Raw genomic sequence first — 19406 nt, 5'->3', positions numbered from 1 at the left:
CTGGGCACCGTACTACAAAAAGGATATCCTGGAGCTTGAAAAGGTACAGAGGAGGGCGACCAAACTAATTAAGGGCATGGAGACAATGGAATACAAGGAAAGGCTTGAAAGACTAGGCATGTTTACATTGGAAAAGCGGAGACTAAGAGGGGATATGATCAACATCTACAAATATATAAGGGGACAATACACAGAGCTTGCGCGGGACCTGTTTTTGGTTAGATCAACACAGAGGACTCGTGGACACTCGCTCAGGTTAGAGGAGAGGAGATTCCGCACAATACGGCGTAAAGGCTTTTTCACGGTAAGGACAATACGTGTTTGGAATTCCCTGCCCGAGGGAGTTGTAATGGCGGAATCTGTCAACACCTTTAAGAATGGGTTAGATAAATTCCTAATGGATAAGGATATACAGGGGTATGGTGCATAGTCATGCATTATAGTTACTATAAATAGGGATAAAATGCAACGGCTGACAGCAGCATCAGTCAGAAATTTTAGTCAAATCATCATGCATAGGAGACCACAAATAGGTTGAACTCGATGGACAATTGTCTTTTTTCAACCTCAGATACCATGTTACTATGTTACTGTGTAGATTATCACAAATAAGTGTTAATAAACAAGGGACAGGAGAATGATTTCTAAGATAAAAAGTTAATGACAAGAAAAACTCATCAGAGAAGCTAACAATAGTCACCTGGCAATGGACATTTCCTGCATGTGACAAAAATCTATCATGCTGTATTCTGTGCATGTCTGCACTATGGAAGGAAGCCATTTCTCCCCCCCCCCCCCATCCAAAAATAAATAAAAAAAAAAGAAGAACATGCAAGCATGTCTAAATAGTAAAACAGAATACAATTAATAACCCCAAATCATGGATTAAGTTTGAACTATTTTTCATTGATTCTTGAATATTTCTGTATGTTTGACTGAAAAGCAAGCAGCTCATCACTCAAAATTATCATACCTACAGGTATTTGAATGTTTAACTTTAACAAGTGCAACTTCTTTATGCTCTAAGTATAAATTACTTTGCTTTTGTCTCAAACGAACCATGTACCCCAACTTTATTTCTTTATTGCACTCCATGGTATTTCCTCAAAAGCAATTACATCCTTTAACATCCCTACACCTACACCTCTGAACACATTGCAGCCTCAATAATCCAATCCCCACTTATTAAGATTCATGAGCTTTTTACTTACCTTTATACATTGACAAAAACATCCATAACCTCTCACCACAAAAAAAGTCTCCCATAACCCCCCAAATCACTAAAATGTGCCTTAACATCCATCCATTATCTCTTTATAGCTAGCAACTTCAATATGCTGGCTATAACAGAAACATGGCTCACACAATCAGACATGATCTCTCCTGCAGACTGTCACATTGTGTGAGCCATGTTTCTGTCTCTACTTCCCACACCTCCAGGCCTGGTAACAGTTAAGGAGCTGAGGTTGGATTATTATATCCCAATCTTTCACATATACAGTTCTACAACAGGTTCCTTCACTCACATGTACAGCATTTGAAATACATTCTATCAGGATCTACACTCCTGTCTCTCTATGTGTTGCAACTATCTATCACCCACCTGGGCAACCCAAACAATTTCTGGAAGATCTTTCTGCCTGGCTCCCTCACTTCCTATCCTGTGGTATCTGTTCATCATTATTGGTGATTTCAATATCATGATTTATAGACTGAAATCTGCTGCTCATGCCTCCAAACTACTCTCTCTAACCTCCTCTCTTGGCCGCTCCCAATGGACTGACTCCTCTACTCATCAGGAAGGCCACTGCCTTGATCTACTATTCACCAGACTATGCTCAGTTTCTGAATTAACTAACACTCCTTTCCCTCTCTCAGATCACAACCTTATCACCTGCATGCTATTCTCCATTACTTCAAAGTCGGTGTCACCCAAGTCCTCCAATCCTCCTCAATCCCACAGAAATATTAATGCAATTAACTGTCAAGAACTTTCCAACTCTCTCCAGCAGCTGCTTTCAGTTACTTCTGCATTCATGTCTCCTGAGATGGCTGTATCACACCTGAACCAGACTCTAGAAATAGCCCTTGATCAAGTGGCTACAGCTACCCATCATACTCCATGTAGGCCTAGATGTCAACCGTTGCACTCTAAATTATCAAGTGGCATAAATCTTGTATTCCAAGTGACTTCCTCACATATAAGTCTACCACTCTTATCATAATGCCCTTGGACACTGCCAAACAAACATATTTCCAAACTCTCATCTCTGTACGGGCATCTAAAGACAAATTACTTTTTAATACATTTAAATAACTTCTGAACCCTCCCCCACACAACACATCAGCCACTATCAAGGCACAAGATCTTGCTTCCTACTTCAAGGATAAGATTGATATGATCCGAGATGAAATGGTATGCTCTTCCTCAGCCAGTACCTGCTCAATTTCCTTACCTGAACCCTCTGGCACTTTCTCTTCATTTAATCTCACAACTGAAGTATCAACACTCTTCTCTTCCTGATGCTCTACTATACCTCCTCTTTATGCTTTAGCCCCACAAATAAGTAAATCTCTGTCTTCTGTGCTCATCCCAACCTTAAATAACATCTGTAATTTATCTCTCTCTACTTGTATCTTTCCCTAACTGTTCAAGCATGCAGTGATTACTCCCATTCTAAAAAAACAACTACATTCTGAACCTAAATCCTCCTAAACTACTGTCCCACCCCTCAGCTTTCTTGCCTCTCCAAGCTAGGCTTGCCTCACACACATTCTTAACTCACACAACTTATTGGACCTACTTAAGTCACGCTTCCATTCCCAACACTCCACAGAGACACCACTGACTAAAGTAATGCATTATCGGGTAACTGCTAGATCTATAGGCTATTGCTCACTACTTATTCTTTAGATCTCTCTGCTGCTTTTGACACTGTTAACCGCTCTTTTCTCATACAAACATTACAATCACTAGGTCTTCATGACACAGCCCTTTCTTGGTTCCTATCCTACCTATCTAATCGCTCCTTCAGTGTCTGCTTCTCTAAATCCACTTTTTTCACTACCTCTTTCAGTTGGAGTACCGCAAGCCTCAGTCCCCTGCTTTTCTCAATATATGCCTCATCTCTTGGTCAGCTAATCAGCTCTTTTGGATTTCATTATCATCTGTACGCAGATGATACTCAAATCTACATATCTTCCCCAGATTATCTCTGTATTGTTCCTTGTCACTAAATGCCTTTCTGCTGTTTCATCATGGATGTCATCTCGCCGCCACCTCAAACGTAATATTTTCAGAACAGAGTTAATTATATTTACACCATATAATAGTACATTAGCTACCAAACTGAAATCTCTATCACTTTTGAGGACTCGACAATCAAACCTACCCCACAAGCTAGCTGCCTAGGTATCATCCTTGACTTTGACCTGTCCTTTGTTCCCCAAATTCAGTTTGTCGCAAAATAATTTTACATGTATCTAAAAAACATATCCAAAATATGACCATACCTTACACAAGACACTGAAGACACTCTAAACCATGCTCTCATTATCTCCCGCATTGATTATTGCAATAGTCATCTTACTGGTCTTACCAAAAAGAGACTCTCACCACTACAATCCATTCTGAATGCAACTGCAAGGCTAATCTTCATTGCTAGATGGTCATCATCTGCAGATCCTCTCTGTCAGTCCCTCCATTGGTTACCTGTATTCTACTGTATTCAATATAAAATACTTTTACTCACACATAAGGCCATTAATCAAACTACACCTATGTACATCTCTTTGCTTATCTCAAAATATCTCTCAGCCTGAACTCTTCGCTCTTCACAAGATCTACGTCTCTCATCCAAACTCATTATGCGCTCCCATTCACGATTTCAGGACTCTCTTCGGGCTGCACCCGAAATTGATATGCCTTGGTCTTTGGCCATTTCTCTCTACTGAATTGTATTTATTCCTGATAAGCATAAATAAGTTTTATCTGCACTACACTTATACTTTATACATACATTTATCACTATTGTAGAAAAAAAGAGGACCTGGAAAGTATTATTAGGCACTACTATCCACACCTAGTTTTACACACACACACACACACACACACACACACACACACACACATATATATATATATACATAAGTTTACATACCCTAGCAGAATTTGTGATATTCTGGCCATTTGTCAGAGAATATGAATGATAACTCACAAACTTTTCTTTCACTCATGGTTAGTGGTTGGGTGAAGCCATTTATTGTCAAACAACTGTGTTTACTCTTTTTAAATCATTATGACAACAGAAACTACCCAAATGACCCTAATCAAAAGTTTACATACCCCAGTTCTTAATACCGTGTATTGCCCCCTTTAACATCAATGACAGCTTGAAGTCTTTTGTGGTAGTTGTGGATGAGGCTCTTTATTTTCTCAGATAGTAAAGCTGCCCATTCTTCTTGTCAAAAAGCCTCCAGTTCCCTTAATTCTTGGGCTGTCTTGCATGAACTGCACGTTTGAGATCTCCCCAGAGTGGCTCAATGATATTGAGGTCAGGAGACTGAGATGGCAACTCCAGAACCTTCACTTTATTCTGCTGTAGCCAATGACAGGTCGACTTGGCCTTGTGTTTTGGATCATTGTCATGTTGGAACATCCAAGTACATCCCATGCGCAGCTTCCGGGCTGATGAGTGCAAATTTTCCTCCAGTATTTTCTGATAACATGCTGCATTCATCTAGCTATCAATTTTGACCAAGTTTCCAGTGCCTTTGTAGCTCACACATCCCCAAAACATCAGCGATCCACCTCCATGTTTCAAAGTAGGAATGGTGTACCTTTGATCATAGGCCTTGTTGACTCCTCTCCAAATGTAACGTTTATGGTTGTGGCTAAAAAGTTCAATTTTGGTCTCATTAATCCAAATGACTTTGTTCCAGAAGTTTTGAGGCTTGTCTCTGTGCTGTTTGGAGTATTGTAAGCGGGATGCTTTGTGGCATTTGTGTAGTAATGGCTTTCTCCTGGCGACTCGACCATGCAGCCCATTTTTCTTTAAGTGCCTCCTTATTGTGCATCTTAAAACAACCATACCACTTTTTTTCAGAGAGTCCTGTATTTCAGCTGAAGTTATTTGTGGATTTCTGGCAGTTGTGGCTGAAATTTTTGTTAGTCTACCTGACCGTGATTTGGTTTCTACAGATTCCCTCATTTTCCACTTCTTAATTAGAGTTTGATAACTGCTGATTGGCATTCTCAATTGCTTGGATATCTTTTTATATCCGTTTCCTGTTTTATACAGTTTAATTACCTTTTCCCGCAGATCCTTTGACAATTCTTTTGCTTTCCCCATGACTCAGAATCCAGACATGTCAGTGCAGCACTGGATGAAAGATGCAAGGGTCTTTCAGGAGTCCAGAAACTAACTGACCTTTTATACACACACACTGATTACAAGCAAACAGATCACAGGTGAGGATGGTTACCTTTAGTAGTCATTCAAACCCGTTTGTGTCAACTTGTGTGCATGTTATCAGGCCAAAATCTCCAGGGTAAGTAAACTTTTGATCAGGGTCATTTGTTTCTGTTGTCATTATGATTTAAAAAGAGTAAACACAGTTGTTTCACAATAAATGGCTTCACCCAACCACTAACCATGAGTGAAAGAAAAGTTTGTGAGTTATCATTCATATTCTCTGACACATATATACATACATATACATGTGGGTCCTGCACTCACATCCAAAAAGTCACGCCTACTGCGGGGTGCTCCCAGTGGATAACACTATGATTAATGGATCCACAAGTATAAACATACAATTCCAGTCATCTGGAGGGGCAGTCTCCACAATTAATAGTCCAAAGAAACATATGGTTCTTAAACACTTTGTGGTTTTACTGAGTCATCACTTTGTGGCTTAATTCGGTTGGTGTTTCGATTCATAGAAATTAATCTTTCTCAAAACAAGCCTCAGTCATATTCAACTATAGTACATCCAGGGTACAACAGAAAAAGAATAGTACAGTGTCAACGACTCCAAACAACATGTGGCAAACATTCAAAGCCACAGCAGCCTGCTTCAATATATACCATAGATAATATTATACGGACTGATTAAGTCTCCCGATTCAACACGGCATCATTAAATCATCAAATATGGAAATGCCACCATGCTCACCCTGCAGGAGCCGTGCCAATATATAAATACTGTATAAAGTATTAAGATTTATAACATATATACACAATAGGTACTTGAAATCAGGATTCATATAGGCAGGTATAGATGGAGCCTCCATTATCTTGGCTGGATGAGGCATTAGTCACGATCAGGCATATGCAGCGTGCCTGGGCGCAAGGAGGCATGCCTAGTCGTAGGGAGGTGTTACCTTTGAGTGTAATACCTGCAATCATCCACCAGATGTCGCTTTTTAAAATCACCGTTGCGCATGCATGTGGTCTCCACTTTAAATACAATACTGAACCACAGCGTAAGAACTACTTTACTGGTGCATCTCATTATGCTACAATATGCTACAGTATGTCATACAGTATATAACAGTATATACAGTATGGTCTTTTTATGTAAGTAATATGTGAGCTTCCAAATCCCATAGTATTACGTATAATGGAGAGATAAAGTTCCTCCCTAAGTTCCTGGATGCCAAATCATCGTGATTGGCATCTCTGTGCAGTATTTTGTATTTGAATATTAAATAGCATGAACAGCTTGTAACATACAGTATTTTGCTGTAAAGGCTACAGCAGCAAGTGTTATCTTTAAAAGTATAATGGGGAGAGAAAAAAGCTCCTCCCTAAGTTCCTGGATGCCAAATCACCATGCTTAGCATCTCTGTACAGTATTTTGTATCTGAGTACTAAATAGCATTAACAGCTTGTAACGTACTCTGCTGTAAAGGCAACAGCAGCAAATGTTATCTTTCTAAGTATAATGGGGAGAGATACAAGCTACTCCCTAAGTTCCTGGATGCCAAATCACTGTGCTTGGATGCTCACATGTAGTAACACGGCAATTGACAAGTGTTTTAATACGTTTGTTTGCGTCTGTATAAACTATATATTTTTTTAATTGACCCTCTCTGTTTGACCATTGGTCTGTGTTTACATTAGCATTACAGTCATCACTGACCATTTGCCAGAGCTTGTAGTATAGATAATTTTGCCGCTATTCACTCTAAAGCACTGGATTCGTGGAGCATTAGCCACCCAGTGGTGGAGATGTGTATTGCATGCTGAGTATGTAGTTGTGCCTCAACGCACCTCTCCGTGTTTAAACTCAGCAACCTAAGCTATCGCCTATTTGCGACTAAACCTCTGTTTAGGTGGATAAACAGCCAAGATAATGGAGGCTCCATCTGTATCTGATGAATGCACAGCTCAAGGTGGAGAAATATTATTCCGGGTCTTCCAGCTGACCCAGAGCCAGCAGTAGGTCAGTATCAGTTTTTACAGTTTTTACAGTAACAGCAATTACAGTTTGAACACTGCTGATTGGCATTCTCAATTGCTTGGATATCTTTTTATATCCGTTTCCTGTTTTATACAGTTTAATTACCTTTTCCCGCAGATCCTTTGACAATTCTTTTGCTTTCCCCATGACTCAGAATCCAGACACGTCAGTGCAGCACTGGATGAAAGATGCAAGGGTCTTTCAGGAGTCCAGAAACTAACTGACCTTTTATACACACACACTGATTACAAGCAAACAGATCACAGGTGAGGATGGTTACCTTTAGTAGTCATTCAAACCCGTTTGTGTCAACTTGTGTGCATGTTATCAGGCCAAAATCTCCAGGGTATGTAAACTTTTGATCAGGATCATTTGTTTCTGTTGTCATTATGATTTAAAAAGAGTAAACACAGTTGTTTGACAATAAATGGCTTCACCCAACCACTAACCATGAGTGAAAGAAAAGTTTGTGAGTTATCATTCATATTCTCTGACAAATGGCCAGAAAATCACAAATTCTGCTAGGGTATGTAAACTTATGAGCACAACTGTATATATATATATATATATATATATATATATATAAAGCAATCATTTTGGATACTGATGCCGGAATCCTGACACCCAGTGAAATACTGGTGGTCGGAATCCTCACTCGAGTGGTGGTCCATGCCACCACCCGAGGGGGAATATAACCCTTTGGCAACCAAGGGTCACCACTGTGACTGAAGCATGAGAAGAACAGTGAGCCCACGAGGGGACATGCTGCGCTCGCCACTAGTATTGTTGCTGTCAGGATCCCAGCTTCAGTCTCCTGATTGCCGGGATACTGACAGCTGGGACATCATACTGAACCTATATATATATATATATATATATATATATACACATATATACATACATATACATGTGGGTCCTGCACTCACATCCAAAAAGTCACGCCAACTGCGGGGTGCTCCCAGTGGATACCACTATGATTAATGGATCCACAAGTATAAACATACAATTCCAGTCATCTGGAGGGGCAGTCTCCACAATTAATAGTCCAAAGAAACATATGGTTCTTAAACACTTTGTGGTTTTACTGAGTCATCACTTTGTGGCTTAATTTGGTTGGTGTTTCGATTCATAGAAATGAATCTTTCTCAAAACAAGCCTCAGTCATATTCAACTATAGTACATCCAGGGTACTACAGAAAAAGAATAGTACAGTGTCAACGACTCCAAACAACATGTGGCAAACATTCAAAGCCACAGCAGCCTGCTTCAATATATACCATAGATAATAATATACAGACTGATTAAGTCTCCCGATTCAACATGGCATCATTAAATCATTAAATATGGAAATGCCACCATGCTCACCCTGCAGGAGCCATGCCAATATATATATACTGTATAAAGTATTTAAGATTTATAACATATATACACAACAGGTACTTGAAATCAGGATTCATAAAGGCAGGTATAGATGGAGCCTCCATTATCTTGGCTGGATGAGGCATTAGTCACGATCAGGCATATGCAGCGTGCCTGGGTGCAAGGAGGCATACCTAGTCGTAGGGAGGCGCACAGAGTGTTTGGCGTTACCTTTGAGTGTAATACCTGCGATCATCCACCAGATGTCACTTTTTAAAATCACCATTGTGCATGCATGTGGTCTCCATTAAAATACAATACTGAACCACAGCGTAAGAACTACTTTACTGGTGCATCTCATTATGCTACAATATGCTACAGTATGTCATACAGTATATAACAGTATATACAGTATGGTCTTTTTATGTAAGTAATATGTGAGCTTCCAAATCCCATAGTATTACGTATAATGGAGAGATAAAAGTTCCTCCCTAAGTTCCTGGATGCCAATTCATCGTGCTTAGCATCTCTGTACAGTATTTTGTATTTGAATATTAAATAGCATGAACAGCTTGTAACGTACAGTATTCTGCTGTAAAGGCTACAGCAGCAAGTGTTATCTTTAAAAGTATAATGGGGAGAGAAAAAAGCTCCTTCCTAAGTTCCTGGATGCCAAATCACCATGCTTAGCATCTCTGTACATTATTTTGTATTTGAATACTAAATAGCATTAACAGCTTGTAACGTACAGTATTCTGCTGTAAAGGCAACAGCAGCAAGTGTTATCTTTCTAAGTATAATGGGGAGAGATACAAGCTCCTCCCTAAGTTCCTGGATGCCAAATCACTGTGCTTGGATGCTCACATGTAGTAAAACGGCAATTGACAAGTGTTTTAATACGTTTGTTTGCGTCTGTATAAACTATATTTTTTTTTAATTGACCCTCTCTGTCTGACCATTGGTCTGTGTTTACATTAGCATTACAGTCATCACTGACCATTTGCCAGAGCTTGTAGTATAGATAATTTTGCCACTATTCACTCTAATAAAATAAAATGATGACCGCGCTTATGTTTATGATAGCAGCTCCATCCAATAAAAGACAAAAATACACACTAAAAAGGAGCGCTTAATTTGGTTAGAACGCACATACCTGTAAAGAAATTGTTTTTAGTTAGTAAAATGTTTAGGCTCTTTTGTGAAATGGTGGTGGAACGGAGACAATTATTATTGTAACTGTGAATTGTGCCGGACAGTCTTTTTGCCAAACTATCCCTGCTGTCCCTATCAGTACCTCTTGCGGCTTGCTGTTAGATGGTCTCAGCGCGCTTCAGCATGTGTCACGGGTGTTATGTATTCCGTCTTCCCCGTTGCTTGCGGCTGGTCCGGCTCCGTGTCTCTCGAGCGGCTTGATTGCTTGGACGCGTGTCAGCGTCTCGGCTGTCAGTGTTTGCATACACTGTTCTCCGTCTCTGCACCAAGTATCTCCTCAGTGTTCGCATACACTGTTCTCCGTCTCTGCACTTGGTGTCCAAGCAATCAAGCCGCTCGAGAGACACGGAGCTGGACCAGCCGCAAGCAACGGGGAAGACGGAATACATAACACCCGTGACACATGCTGAAGCGCGCTGAGACCATCTAACAGCAAGCCGCAAGAGGTACTGATAGGGACAGCAGGGATAGTTTGGCAAAAAGACTGTCCGGCACAATTCACAGTTACAATAATAATTGTCTCCGTTCCACCACCTTTTCACAAAAGAGCCTAAACATTTTACTAACTAAAAACAATTTCTTTACAGGTATGTGCGTTCTAACCAAATTAAGCGCTCCTTTTTAGTGTGTACTATTCACTCTAAAGCACTGGATTAGTGGAGCATTAGCCACCCAGTGGTGGAGATGTGTATTGCATGCTTAGTATGTAGTTGTGCCTCAACGCACCTATCCGTGATTAAACTCAGCAACCTAAGCTATCACCTAGGTGCGACTACACCTCTGTTTAGGTGGATAAACAGCCAAGATAATGGAGGCTCCATCTGTATCTGATGAATGCACAGCTCAAGGTGGAGAAATAATATTCCGGGTCTTCCAGCTGACCCAGAGCCAGCAGTAGGTCAGTAGCAGGAGAGGGGTTTAAAACTCCCATACACCTACTACACAGTGCACTGATGCCTGCTAGAGGCCGGTTAGCATGCTGGAGTTATGTAGATCCAGAAACTGTTGACATTGGCCGTGCCAGGAGAGTATGGCAAGTATCACTGCAAGCCAGTGCAGCAAAGTGATTGCTGAGCACAAGGAGTGACAGGACTTTTAATTTTTGTTTGCTTGCTTTCCGCTTATATCTGTGTTTCCAGGCCTAAGCCTGAATATGCTGTGCTTCAGTGTCTGCTGCCAGTAAAGACAACGCTTCACTTTTTCCACATTTTATGTTACAGCCTTATTCCAAAATGGAATAAATTAAATTTTTCCCTCAAAATTCTACACACAATACCCCATAATGACAATGTGAAAAAAGTGTTTTGGAGATTTTTGCAAATGTATTAAAAATAAAAGACTAAGAAATGACATGTACATAAGTATTCACAGCCTTTGTTCAATACTTTGTTGATGCACCTTTGACAGCAATTACAGCCTCAAGTCTTTTTAAATAGGATGTCACAAGCTTGTCATGCCTATTTTTGGGAAGTTTTGTCCATTGCTCTTTGCAGCACCTCTCAAGCTCCATCAGGTTGGATGGGAAGCGTTGGTGCACAGTCATTTCCAAACCTCCCCAGAGATGTTCAATTGGATTCAAGTCTGTGCTTTGGCTGGGCCACTCAAGGACATTCACAGAATTGTCCTGAAGCCACTCCTTTGATATCTTGGCTGTGTGCTCAGGGTCAAAGTCCTGCTGAAAGATGAACCGTCCCCCAGCCTGAGGTTAAGAGCGCTCTGGAGCAGGTTTTCATCCAGGATGTCTCTGTACATTGCTGCATTCATCTTTCCCTCTATCCTGACTAGTCTCCCAGTTCCTGCCACTGAAAAACATCCCCACAGCATCATGCTGCCACCACCATGCTTCACTGTAGAGATGGTATTGGCCTAGTGATGAACGGTGCCTAGTTTTCTTCAAACATGACACCTGGCATTCTTGCAAAAGAATTAAATCTATGTTTAATCAGACAAGAGAATTTTGTTTCTCATGGTCTGAGAGTCCTTCAGGTGCATTTTGGCAAACTCATGCAGGCTGCCATGTGCTTTTTACTAAGGAATGGCTTCCCTCTGGCCACTCTACCATACAGGCCTGATTGGTGGATTGCTGCAGAGATGGCTGTCCTTCTGGAAGGTTCTCCTCTCTCCACAGAGGAATGCTGTAGCTCTGACAGAGTGACCATGCGGGTCATTGTCACCTCCCTGACTAGGGCCCTTCTCCCCCAATCACTCAGTTTAGACAGCTAGACAGCTCTAAGAATAGTCCTTATTGTTCTGAACTTCTTCAATTTATGGATGATGGAGGCCACTGTGTTCATTGGGACTTTCAAAGCAGCAGATAGTTTTCTGTACCCTTCCCCAGATTTGTGCCTCAAGACAATCCTGTCTCGGAGATCTACAGACAATTCCTTTAACTTCGTGCTTGGTTTGTGCTCAGACATGCACTGTCAAGTGTGGGACCTTATATAGAAAGGTGTGTGCCTTTCCAAATCATGTCCAATCACAGGTGGACTCCAATTAAGCTGTAGGATCATCTAAAGGATGATCCATGGAAACAGGATGCACCTGAGCTAAATTTTGAGCTTCATGGCAAAGGCTGTGAATACTTATGTACATATGATTTATTAGTGTTTTATTTGTAATAAATTAGCAAAAATGTCCATGCTGTCATTATGGGGTATTGTGTGTAGAATTTTGAGGGGAAAAATGAATTTATTCCACTTTAAAATAAGGCTGTAACATAACAAAATGTGTAAAAAGTGAAGTGTCGTGAGTGTGTGTGTGTGTGTGTGTGTGTGTGTGTGTGTGTGTGTGTGTGTGTGTGTATATATATATATATATATATATTTGTTTAAAATATTAAATTATAAATCACAAACAACAAATCTGTACATACTGTATATTGCAAAATTAAAGTTTGAGGTTTTAGTTCATCAAAACATTTAAAAATGCACACGTCATACATTATGCTTCCAATAACAGTGAAATTTAATTAAAACAATTGTACTCATACATAGAGATGGCAAGCAGCAAAGGCTGGTTTGTAAACTACATAAAAGAAAGCCCTTTCAAAAACGGTCGCCCTAAGTGTGTTTATAAAAGAATAGATGAGAATATAGAAATGTACTCTTTAATTTGATTTCATCTGACAACCAATGGCAATTTGCAAATATTTTTTAGACTCTCCATATGATAGACTAAATTGGTGTTGTAGAATTAGGAAGGGAACTGAGGTGTTCACAGACTGTAAGTTAGTTATAGGAGATAGACCCTAAGACTGCCAGGGATCACTTTTGCTAACATCTATAAAGAGAGAGATTTAGTGCAAAATGCAAAGTCATCCTGTAGGTGAATTGCAGAGTTCTAGACCCATTGGGAATCTAAAATAGATAAAGGCACATTTACAGAGAAGGGTCTCAAGTATTTTGGAGTACATAGTAAATCTCTCAGGTGGTAAGACCCTCTCCAGGTCAACCAACAACTAGTTGAGAAAATGATAAACCATGCAACAGGATGGGTAAGAAGGCATCCTGGCAAAATTTTAAGTTGGGGACATTCAAGCCACCTTGGCAACTAGTATGTGTCAGTCTAGTGAATGCCATATGGGGACCATGCATCTCTATAGATAGGTCAAAACAAGTTTATGAATTGAAACCAAAATTTTCTTGGGAGTGTGAAAGGGAATGGTGCAAAACAAAAATACAAGAGCTTGAGCAAAACTATTATTTATAGGCCAAAAATAACATCTCAGCCAGGTGCCCTCAAAGGCAAGCTACAGAATGTCTTCAGAAGCTCCGTGAGTTGCCTCACAAAGTAATTAATATCAAACAGTATGTATCGAAGAAGGGATAGACATACTGTACTTAAAAAGGATGAATGGTGACATTCCATATAAAAGGAAAATGCAACTGTAAATAACAGCTTAGGGAGAGAGTAATACAAATCTGTAGGGTTTCTGATTTGGAATCATTTTGTGGCTGATTTTGAGTTGAAAGCAAAGCAAAAAAAGAGAAGAAAAGATGCCACCTGACTGCTTCGCAAATTGGTCACAATCACCGGTCACAGCTACGATCATAGCACAGCTGCGATCATCTTCCCTGACATGCGGGGGGATGCCCAGCACAGGGCTAGTCCACCCCGCATGTCAGTCCGGCCTTCCCCCGCACAAATACAAAAGCATCGCACAGCGGTGATGCTTTTGTATTTCTGGAGTAACTCCCAGCCAGCGCGGCTCCTGCAGCTGGCCGGGAGTTGTTCGTCGCTAACGCCGCCATCCAGAACCCTCCACCCAGCGACCGCCTCTGTCTCAGAGGCGATTGCTAGGCAATGACGACTGCCATGCATCGGCGCACTGCGGCACCGGCGCATGCACAGTTCCAACCCGAACGCTGCATTGCGACAAACTGCAGCGACGATCGGGTCGGAATGACCCCAATATGTTTCCAGCATCGGCCATCTGAGTAAGCTAAAGCTGAGTAAGCTAAAGCTAAAGCTTACTCAGACTGACCACCTCCTGCCTGCTTGTGAGGCCAGGAAATCTGCATCTTCTAATGCAGATCATAACTCCGGCACTCCCGAAAAATTGAAGTGCCTATTATTATTATTATTATTATTATTATTATTAATAATAATAATAATAATAATAATATAAATGTCAGAAATGTTTCTGCTATGTTACCATGCTGACAGTGTACTGGAATACTATATTTCAAAGTAGCCTACAGTATATTAAATAGTTTTTTCCATTGCAAAACACAACAATGACAATTTTTAATTGAAACAAATGGGCTATGGAGGAAATTATTACCTTCAACCGAAACACATCAAGAATAGTGGTTTATTTTCAATCCTTTGTGTAGTTCTGACAAGCACAATTTCTTTTGCCAAAGTCTCTAGCAATTCAGGTAAGCACTATATCCTTTCATGCTTCCAAAAGGCAGTGTGTTTAAGCCAGTGCAGGCACATACAGTAGAAGTAGATTAATGTCCTACATTCAGGAAAGTAAGGAAAAGTGGCTCTGTATTCATCTAATAAGTGATACTGCACAGTAACAACAGGGGATGGCAAAGCATCTCTTAGACACATCTCAGGCATTAAAGCCTTTGCAGATAGTATAAAGCATAACAAACTATTCAGACAGAAAGTGACCTTTCCTTTTCACTCAGTATGAGTAACCTTCCATTTTAACCTGATTATGATCACTCACAAAAGAACTGCGAGCAAACAGATGTGACTAAAAGCATTTCTGCTGAGCACTGACAAACCAGGACCTGTTCACATTTCATGCACATGAGAGTCAATCTAATCACATCTTTGAAACATTTTTATCCTGTAATCATCTTCAGAAAGCATTCAAGATAATATTCAAATATATCATTACATGAGGTATTTTGTCAGACAGTGCATTGCTGAGCTTGTGCATATGCTTATAGATATAACAAGTGTTAAATTGACAACCGGCATCAAATAATTTCAGTGCATCACACCATTCGTGAGTCACAAACTAACATGGTGATTTTCTAAAGTAATTGTCTAAATCATAATAAATCTTTTGCATGTACAGTACTACCAATACTGGTTGTTTGCAGAACTCTTATCGCACATTGCAAAAGTCATTCGATTCAAATTTACTAAATCTTTCTAAAACTGGCTGACAATGACTGGTAACCTGACTACAAAATCCACTGATTTATCATCAGTCGGGATTCAACTTCAGTTAAATCCCGACTCACACACCAAGGTATAACCAGCACCGGGTTCATGTGCCGGTCTTGGATCTGGAAATGTGCCGGTCTTGGTTCTGGGGATACAGAGAAAAATGCATAGGGGTCCCCCGTATTTCCATTAACCAGCACCGGGCTTGTACAGCTGGGGTGTAATGCAGCATCAGGAAGATACATTTGTCGGGGTACCCCTGCTAAAACATTCTCATCCCCAAACTGGTCAGCCCAGCCATGGAAATCATCAGAAAGGCATTTCTTCAATAAAGTGGTACCCCCCCCTCCCTCCTTAGGATACCCCAGGGCTAGGGTGAAGCCTGAGACTATCCCCCGCACTCCTGAGTCGGTGGGTGTGGGATTGATTGTATAGATGTAGAAAGAATATTGTCCTTTACAATGGGACTATAGGTCCAAGCAAGGCAGCCCTAGCATGCTGGCAATTTGAGAGCCACATGTCCCAGCATGCCTGGACAGACAGTTCCTGCTGGCACCTATAGTCCTCCTGGAAATATTCTTAAAAACACAGTAAAGACACCTAATTTTGTTATATTTTATTACACATTCACTTGCACTCACCATTCACATTACTCACCTTGTCCACTGCGCTGGTTGGTCTTCTTCTCCAGTAGGATCCCGGGTCTTGCAGAAATAATAAAAGCAATATCCCAAGCCAACAGAAAAGTACTGTACGCTAGTGTACTAGTACATTGCAAATACCTATAGAACTCTGGTGCTTACTATTTGAAATCAATGGATAAGCACTGATTAGCTGAAACAGATGCTCCCCGGCTCTTGCAGTCAATGGTATCTTAGGCAAAATATGAATAAAAATTCTCAGGAGAAAATTGTTTGGGAGACTTTGCTGTTGGGTTTTTGGTCGGTTTTTGTATGTGTCAAAAAATTACGATGAGTAAATCTCCATTTTCTGGACAGCATGTTGCACTGTTAAAACATCGGGACTTAGGTTGATGTTCTAAAGTGTTCTAAAGTCAGATTTTAGGTTAATTTACAGTTAGTTTTGCCTTTAGCAAATACCCAATTTGAAAAATTGCCTGAAAATCACCTGAAAATCTAACTTGACCAATAGTAAATATACCTCTGTGATTCCTCAAATGAATAAGCACATCAGTGTTATAGCATGGGCGTAACAAGAGTAGCGTTCCTCCTGCAAAAGTAAAAACCGGCATTAGCTTAAAGTATAATCAGCCCAAACTGAGTGTCATTATAATCACATCATATCAGAGAGACTCACTGTCTGAACTATCTTGTGACATAATAATGTATAATTGTGAAGTAGTAAGAAAGTATTTTGTGCGAAAAAATTTGAGCTGCAAAGGTTAATTTTTAACATAAAGTACTCAGGATTTTACAGACTCCCTGTATAGTTTAGAATAATTCCCCATATGTTGACAAATGACTGGAGAAATAAACAAAGCAGGAGATAATTAAAGCTCAGAATTGTTGAAAGAATCGGGGACTACTCTATACAGGGGCTTCATTTCATTAATAACACAGGAAAGAAAAAAATTAAAATGTAAAAGAAGCAGGTGAAACTAAAAATACAATATATACACTATGGGGTCATTCCGAGTTGATCGCTCGCTAGCAGTTTTTAGCAGCCGTGCAAACGCATTGTCGCCGCCCACTGTGGAGTGTATTTTGGCTTTGCAGAAGTGCGAACGCTTGTGCAGCAGAGCGCCTGCAAAATCTTTTGTGTGCAAAACAAGACCAGCCCTGTAGTTACTCTTCGTGTGCGTTGATTCTAATGACGTAGGGACGGCTTTTAACGTCACACACCTGCCCAGCGAACGCCCAGCCACGCCAGCGTTTTTTCTGCCATGCCTGTGTTTTTCTAAGCTCTCCGTGAAAACGGTCAGTTCACACCCAAAAACGCCCACTTCATGTCAATCTTCCTGCGTTCGGCCGTGCGACAGGAATGTTCATTAGACTCTGTGCAAACCCACGATGCTCATTGTAGCTGTACGACGTGCCTGCACATTGCAGTGCATACGCATGCGCAGAAATGCTGATTTTTAGCCTGACCGCTGCGCTGCGAACAACGGCAGCTAGAGATCAACTCGGAATGACCCCCCATATACAATATATACAATATATATACTCTACCTGATTTAAAGCAGGAGATTCAAATATGTCTAAAACAGTGGAATCCTTTGAAAAATCATGAAAAGGATATAAGAAAAAGAAGTAAGAGATTGATTTTATAGACTACCTGAAGGATTTTATCAAAATAAATCAATTAGGTTAAAAATTAACCTAAATCTATGATAAATTTTATGTTAACTAGATTTGAGGACTGGATCTTCAGAGAAATAATTCTAAACATGGTACAGTATATTAGGGCTCTTTACAGACAATGGCACAAAATTATTATTGTTAAGATTTCAATATTAAGAAAAAAGGAAATAGAACTATTATAAATGCATTTAATTTATATTGTCTTGAAACAAATAGAAAATCAATAGACTAAAAATACTATAAATGAAGAACAAAGATGAACAATGTTTGATATAAATAGATCAGTTACAAAACCAAGAGTAGACATATACATTTTCAAGAAAAAGCCTAAATTGTACCCCATCTATCAATAATAAAAGACACACAATACATACTTTTTATAAAAAATACACTTTTTAATAGTAGTAATAATAATAATAAATAATAATAATAATAATAATGTTATTTATATAGCACTTTTCTCCTAATAGGACTCAAAGTGCTTTACATTTGCCTTTACAGAAAACACAAACAAGCTTAACAGTACATATTAGTTGAATGAATGAGTTTCAAAGGATTTTTATATTTATATAGTAAGAATATCAATAGAGATCTGATGAACCATAATTTCTCACATACTGAGAGGCAAGCTTTGAATAATCTGAAAGGATGACACCTCCATAATTTTTAAAACTGCTGATGTATGAGTGGAGTTGCATTATAGTGGATAAAATAAATGGTACTAGTCAACCGTTGCTCAAAATGAGAAAAAAAAAAGCTTTTTCTATGGGAGAAAAAAAATCATGACTTTAACAAATTTTTCCACAACAACCTGGTGTCAAAGACTGGAGGCTTACCTCCGATGATGAGCTCTGGAGACTGCCCGCTCGCTGGCTGGTGGTGCTGCAACGGAGGTCGGTGGGGGCCGCTGGCACGGTGTGGTGGTGCTGGAGTGGGTGACTGTGTGATCGGTGCTACCACTGAAGCGCTTATGCAGGGGAGCTGGATGAATTCCTGTTCTCTGGAGTGTTTGCAGTGCTGTGGGCCGCCATATTGGAGACCAGTTCACAATGTGCCAATGAGATTTAGTCTCTAGTCTCTTCCACCCAATCACAGGCTGGTTCTTCTGTTAAAAGGGGTCAGTCCAGTATTTTATGTTGCCAGTGCCAGTGTTTTATGTTGCTGCCATAGTGCCAGTGTTCTAGCTCTGAGCTTGCCACAGGTTCCTTTTGTAGTCATTACAGCGTCCTAAGAATATCTTCAACTCCACAAATCTGTTACCTTAGCCACCTTCTGCTGCACAGTCACCGGTTACCCCAGCCCCGCTGTTCACAGCTCGCTGCTTCCGGACGGAGTCCTAGCCATGAAGGAGATCCCATGTTCTGACTGTGCCCTCAGCCACGACCAACTAACACCTATTATCCAAATTCTTTCAGA

Source organism: Pseudophryne corroboree, chromosome 4 (genome assembly GCF_028390025.1).
Source record: "Pseudophryne corroboree isolate aPseCor3 chromosome 4, aPseCor3.hap2, whole genome shotgun sequence".
Classification (NCBI taxonomy): Eukaryota; Metazoa; Chordata; class Amphibia; order Anura; family Myobatrachidae; genus Pseudophryne; species Pseudophryne corroboree.
Note: the sequence above shows the minus strand (reverse complement) of the source record.